The sequence below is a fragment of the Nicotiana tabacum genome, chromosome 23 (genome assembly GCF_000715075.1).
Source record: "Nicotiana tabacum cultivar K326 chromosome 23, ASM71507v2, whole genome shotgun sequence".
Classification (NCBI taxonomy): Eukaryota; Viridiplantae; Streptophyta; class Magnoliopsida; order Solanales; family Solanaceae; genus Nicotiana; species Nicotiana tabacum.
Genome location: NC_134102.1, coordinates 34,222,773 through 34,228,890, shown reverse-complemented (window position 1 = coordinate 34,228,890; position 6,118 = coordinate 34,222,773).

Here is a 6,118-nt window from a genome sequence, read left to right as displayed (position 1 = left end):
GACATCCTTGTGTACTCTCGTAGCCAGGAGGAGCATGCTCAGCATTTGAGGATTGTATTGCAGAGATTGAGGGAGGAGAAGCTTTATGCAAAGTTCTCCAAGTGTGAGTTTTGGCTCGGTTCAGTAGCATTCTTGGGGCACGTGGTGTCCAGTGAGGGTATTCAGGTGGATCCGAAGAAGATAGAGGCGGTGCAGAGTTGTCCTAGACTGTCCTCAGCCACGGAGATTAGGAGCTTTCTTGGTTTGGCGGGCTATTACCGTGGCTTTGTGGAGGGATTTTCATCGATTGCATCGCCCTTGACCAGATTGACCCAAAAGGGTGCTCCATTCAGGTGGTCGGATGAGTGTGAGGAGAGTTTTCAGAAAATCAAGATTGCTTTGACCACAGCTCCAGTGTTAGTTCTGTCATCAGCTTCAGGTTCTTACACCGTGTATTGTGATGCCTTAAGGATAGGTATTGGATATGTTCTGATGTAGGAGGGTAGGGTGATTGCCTATGCCTCACGCCAGTTGAAGACTCATGAGAAGAACTATCATGTCCATGATCTTGAGTTAGCAGCTATTGTTCATGCCTTAAAGATTTGGCGGCACTACTTGTACGGTGTTCATTGTGAGATATATACTGATCACCAGAGTTTGCAACATCTGTTCAAGCAGAAGGATCTTAATTTACGTCAGTGGAGATGGTTAGAGCTTCTTAAAGACTATGGTATCACTATTTTGTACCATCCGGGGAAGGCCAATGTAGTTGTCGATGCCTTGAGCCGCTGGGCAGAGAGTTTGGGAAGCCTAGCATACCTTCCAGTAGCTGAGAGACCCTTGGCATTGGATGTTCAGGCCTTAGGTAGTCAGCTTGTCAGATTGAATATTTCGTAGATGAGTCGGGTGTTGGCTTGTGTGGCCTCCAAGTCTTCTCTTTATGACCGTATCAGGGAACGCCAGTATGATGACCCCACTTGCTCGTTCTTCATGATAGGGTTCAGCGAGGTGATGCTATGGATGTGATTATTGGTGATGATGGCGTGTTGAGGATGTAGGGCCGGATATGTGTGCCCAATGTGGATGGGCTTCGGGAGTTGATTATTGAGGAGGCCCACAGCTCGCGGTATTCCATCCATCCAGGTATCGCGAATATGTACCAAGATTTGAGACAACACTATTTGTGGAGGCGAATGAAGAAAGATATAGTTGGTTTGTGGCTCGGTGTCTCAACTGCCAGCAGGTTACCCGGGTGGCTTGCTTCAGAGGTTAGAGATCCCAGAGTAGAAGTGGGAGCGGATCACCATGGATTTCGTAGTTGGGCTCCCATGGACTTCGAGAAAGTTTGATGTTATTTGGGTTATTGTGGACCGACTGACCAAGTCTGCATACTTCATTCCATTTGGTACTACTTACTCTTAAGAGCGGTTGGCTGAGATTTACATCCGAGAGAGTGTTCGCCTTCATGGTGTCCCAGTTTCCATCATTTCAGATAGAGGCACACAATTTACATCGCAGTTTTGGAGGGCCGTGCAGCGAGAGTTGTGTACTCAGGTTGAATTGAGCACAACCTTTCACCCTCAGACGGACGGACAGTCCGAGCGCACTATCCAGATATTGGAGGACATGTTACGTGCCTGTGTCATTGACTTTGGGGGTTCATGGGACCAGTTTCTGTCGCTCGTGGAGTCTGCATATAACAACAGTTATTAGTCGAGCATTCAGATAGCTCCGTACGAGGCTTTATATGGGAGGAGTTGTAGATCTCCAGTAGGATGGTTTGAGTCGGGTGAGGCTAGGGTCTTGGGTACAGACTTGGTCCAGGATGCATTACACAAGGTGAAATCGATTCAGAAGCGGCTTCACACGGCGCAGTCTAGGCAGAAGAGCTATGCGGACAGGAAGGTTCGTGATGTGTCTTTCATGGTTGGGGAGAAGGTTTTGCTGAAGGTATCACCCATGAAGGGTTTTATGAGGTTTGGGAAGAGGGGCAAGTTGAGCCCCCGGTTCATTGGGCCTTTTGAGGTGCTTCAGAGGATAGGGGAGGTGGCTTACAAGCTTGCCTTGCCACCCAGCTTGTCGAGTGTGCATACAGTGTTTCACGTTTCTATGCTCCGGAAGTATATTGGAGATCCGTCCCATGTTTTGGATTTCAGCACGGTTCAGTTAGATGGTGATATGACTTATAAAGTGGAGCCGGTGGCCATTTTGGATCGGCAGGTTCGGAAGTTGAGGTCAAAGAAAATAGCTTCAGTGAAGGTGTAGTGGAGAGGTCAGCCTGTGGAGGAGGCCACCTGGGAGACCGAGCGGGAGATATGGAGCAGATATCCACACCTATCTGAGACTCCAGGTATGTTTCTAGACCCGTTCGAGGACGAACGTTTGTTTAAGAGTAGGAGGATGTAACGAACCGGCCGGTCGTTTCGAGAGTTATAGCCCTATTTCCCCCATTCCTGCTTCTTTTGTGTTCTTCAGCTATATTATGATATGTCGGGTTAGTTGGTTTGGGTCCGGAAGGAATTCGGAGTGAATTGAGACACTTAGTCTCTTTATTTGAAACTTAAGTTGGAAAAGTCAACCGGATGTTGACTTATGTGTAAATGATCTCAGATTTGAATTTTGATGGTTCTGTTAGCTTCGTTAGGTGATTTTGGACTTAGGAGCACTTCCGTAATGGGATTTAGAGGTCCGTAGTAGAATTAGGCTTGAATTGACAAAAGTTAGAATTTTGGCAATTTTGGCCGGCAGTGGAAATTTTGATATCGGGATCGGATTGGATTTCTGGAAGTTGGAATAGGTTCGTGGTGTCATTTTTGACTTGTGTGTAAAATTTGAGGTCAATTGGGCGTGGTTTGGTAGGTTTCGGCATCGTTTGTGGAATTCGGAAGTTTAGAAGTTCTTTGGCTTGAATCCGGGGGTAATTTGGTGTTGTGATGTTGTTTTGAGTGATTCGAAGGTTCGACTAAGTTCGTATGATGTTATGGGACGTGTTGGTATGATTGGTTGAGGTCCCAAGGGACTCGGGGTGATTCCGGGTGGTTAACGAAAGGTTTAGAACTTGAAAAATTCAGCTGAAGCTGCTGCTACTGGTGTCTTCTGCACCTGCGGAGTGGGAGCCGCAGGAGCGACTGAGGAGCCGCAGGTGCGGCCATAGAGGACTTGAGCAGGAACCGCAAGTACGAAGGTATTCCCGCACCTGCGAGAGTCGCAGATGCGGGTAGGCATGCGTAGGTGCGAGAGAGAGAATCCGCAGGTGCGAGGTAGTTTCCGCAACTGCGATGATCGCAGATGCAGTCGGGAGTCGCAGAAGCGGTCCAGGGGTTTTAAGTAACTTTCCGCAGAAGTGGAGATGGGTCCGCAGATGCGGCGTAGTAGAAGCGACAAAAGGACCGCAAGTGCAGTTTCACTAGGCAGAATGTATAAATAGAGGACTTTGACATTTTTCCTCGTTTCCACAATTTTGAACTCGGACTTTGGGGCTTTTGAGGTGATATTTGAAGGAAATTCAAGGCTATTCACTGAGGTAAGTTCCTTGAGCCTAATTATCCTTAGTTATGGTATTTTTCCGTTGATTTCTCACCTAATTAGTGGGGTTTTAGAGTGAAATTGGGGGTTAGAGCTTGGGATTTTGGAGAGTGAATTTTGGGGATTTGAGAGACAAATGATGTCGGATTTTAATGAATTTAGTATGGTTAGACTCGTGAGTGAATGGGTTTTCGGGTTTTGTGATTTTTGTCGAGTTTTTGATAGCTTTCTTGTGGGATTGATCCCTTAAACCTATTGTAATGGTGTTGTACTGATTATGACTAGATTTGGAGCATTTGGAGGCCGATTCGAGAGGCAAGGGCATTGCGGAGTAGGATTTCTGCGCGGTTGAGGTAAGTAACAGTCTTAAATCTGGTCTTGAGGGTATGAAACCCCGAGAAATTCATATGATGTGGATATTTAGAGGTGATGCGCATGCTAGGTGATGGGCGTGTGAGCGTGCACCGTGTGGGATTGAGACTTGGTCCGTCCCGGGAGACTGTAAAGTTGAATAGCCATTTTTATTACTTGTTTTTCCTTGTCTTGAGCAATTGACTGCCTTTCATGTAAGCAACCATGCTTGGGCCATATGATATCACTGTTGGGACCTGCAATGGTCGTATACTTGTTGAATTGACTACTAAATTGTTGTCTTGTACTCAGTCACCGTTTGCTTATACATTATATCTCAGCTCTCTCTCATGCCTTGCTTAATACTTGTTATATTCTCCGTTTGGGCGTTTATTGTGATATTCATGAGGCTGGAGAGGCTAGTGACGGATATAGGTCCTGAGTGCCGGGTTGAGAGCTATGTGAGATATATTGGATCGGGTTGCAAGCCGCAACAAGCCTTCGGGCCGTGTTATCGGATCGGGCTGCACGTCGCAGCAGTATTGGGTCGGGCTAGACGCCGCAGCAATATAGCGTTTGGGCTGTAGGAGCCCCTCCGGAGTCTGTACACCCCCAGTGAGCGTAGGTACCTATTGAGAGTGTGTATTGAGGGTTGAGAGCTGAAAGTATGAGCTGTTGAGATGAGTTGAGTGACTGCTGCCTCGGTAGGCTGTACTTGCTTTTATTTATTGTTGCACTTAGTTGCTATCCGATGTTGTTGTGAAATTTCTGGAAGATTCATATCTGTTTTACTTGGGCTCGAACTGATTTGACTTATACCACTGGATTTGAAAGCATGTTCACTCGTTACTGAAAACTTTTGATATGAACTGTATTTTTTTATAGCTCGTCATTGCTTCTCAGTTCCTTATTTAATTCTGTTACTTGCTGAGTTGGTTGTACTCATGCTACACCCTGCACTTCATGTGCAGATCCAGGTGTGTACGGTTCTGGCGATTGCTGAGTTCGTGCGCGGGCTGATTATCGGAGACTTACGAGGTAGCTGTCGGCGTCCCCAGTCTTTGTTTCTCCTTTCTTATTATCTTTTCTCTCTTGTATTGCCATTTGGCACAGACTGTAGTAGACTCTGATTCTAGATTGGTTATTAGATGCTCATATCTTAGTGATACACCGATGTCGGGCTATTTTTTCGCACTTATAATTTGGGTTGTATTCCCCGTTCTTATGAAAAACTCCTGTTATTTTAAATGCCTTAATTCATTTTTGTTAAGTTTGAACGTGGTTTTGGAAAGGCCGGCTTGCCTAGTATCGCGATAGGTGCCATCACGACGGGTTAGGTTTTGGGTCGTGACAACGTTCGCGAAGGTCTAGCCCGCCTCACCTCCGCGTTTGCGAGACTGGGCTCGCGTTCGTGTAGAGTTACCTCAACTCCCTTGCCCCGGCTATCTAACGCTACATGTTCACGTGTGGCTGGTCGCGTTCGCGTAGAGCAGGCCCCCCAATTCTCCGCGTTCACGACCAAGCTTTCGCGTTCGCGTACAACAAAACCTCCCCCAGCCCATTTTACCCTTCGTGATCGCGGGAGTATATTCGCGACCACGAAGAAGGAAAGACCAGAAACCAACAGAAGTGAAAACCAGCAAACTTTCTAAGTTCTAATCATCCCGTAGCCTATCTGAAACTCACCCGAACCCTCGGGGTTCTAAACCAAAAGTGCACACAAGTCCAAAAATATCATACGAACTTGCTCGCATGATCAAATAGCCAAAATAATACCTAAAACTATGAATCGGACACCAAATCAAATGAAATTTTCAAGAAAACTTTAAAACTTCTATTTTCACAACCGAACGTCTGAATCACGTCAAATCAACTCTGTTTCTCATCAAATTCGACAGACAAGTCATAAATATTATAGTGGATTTGTACCGTGCTCCATAACTAAAATACGGACCCGGTATCCACAAAACCAAATATCAATAAATTCTTAAAATCATTAAACCTTCAACTTCTAATTTTTCATCAAAATTCCATATCTCGAGGTATGGACTTCGGAATTTGATTCCGGATATACGCTCAGGTCCCAAATTATGATACGGACCTACCGGGACCACCAAAATACAGATCCGGGTCCGTTTACTCAAAGTATTGACCAAAGTCAACTCAAATGATTTTCAAAGCAATATTTCATATTTTTCACAGTTTTTAATATAAAAGCTTTTCGGAAACACGTCCGGACAGCGCACGCAACTCAAAGAGGGTA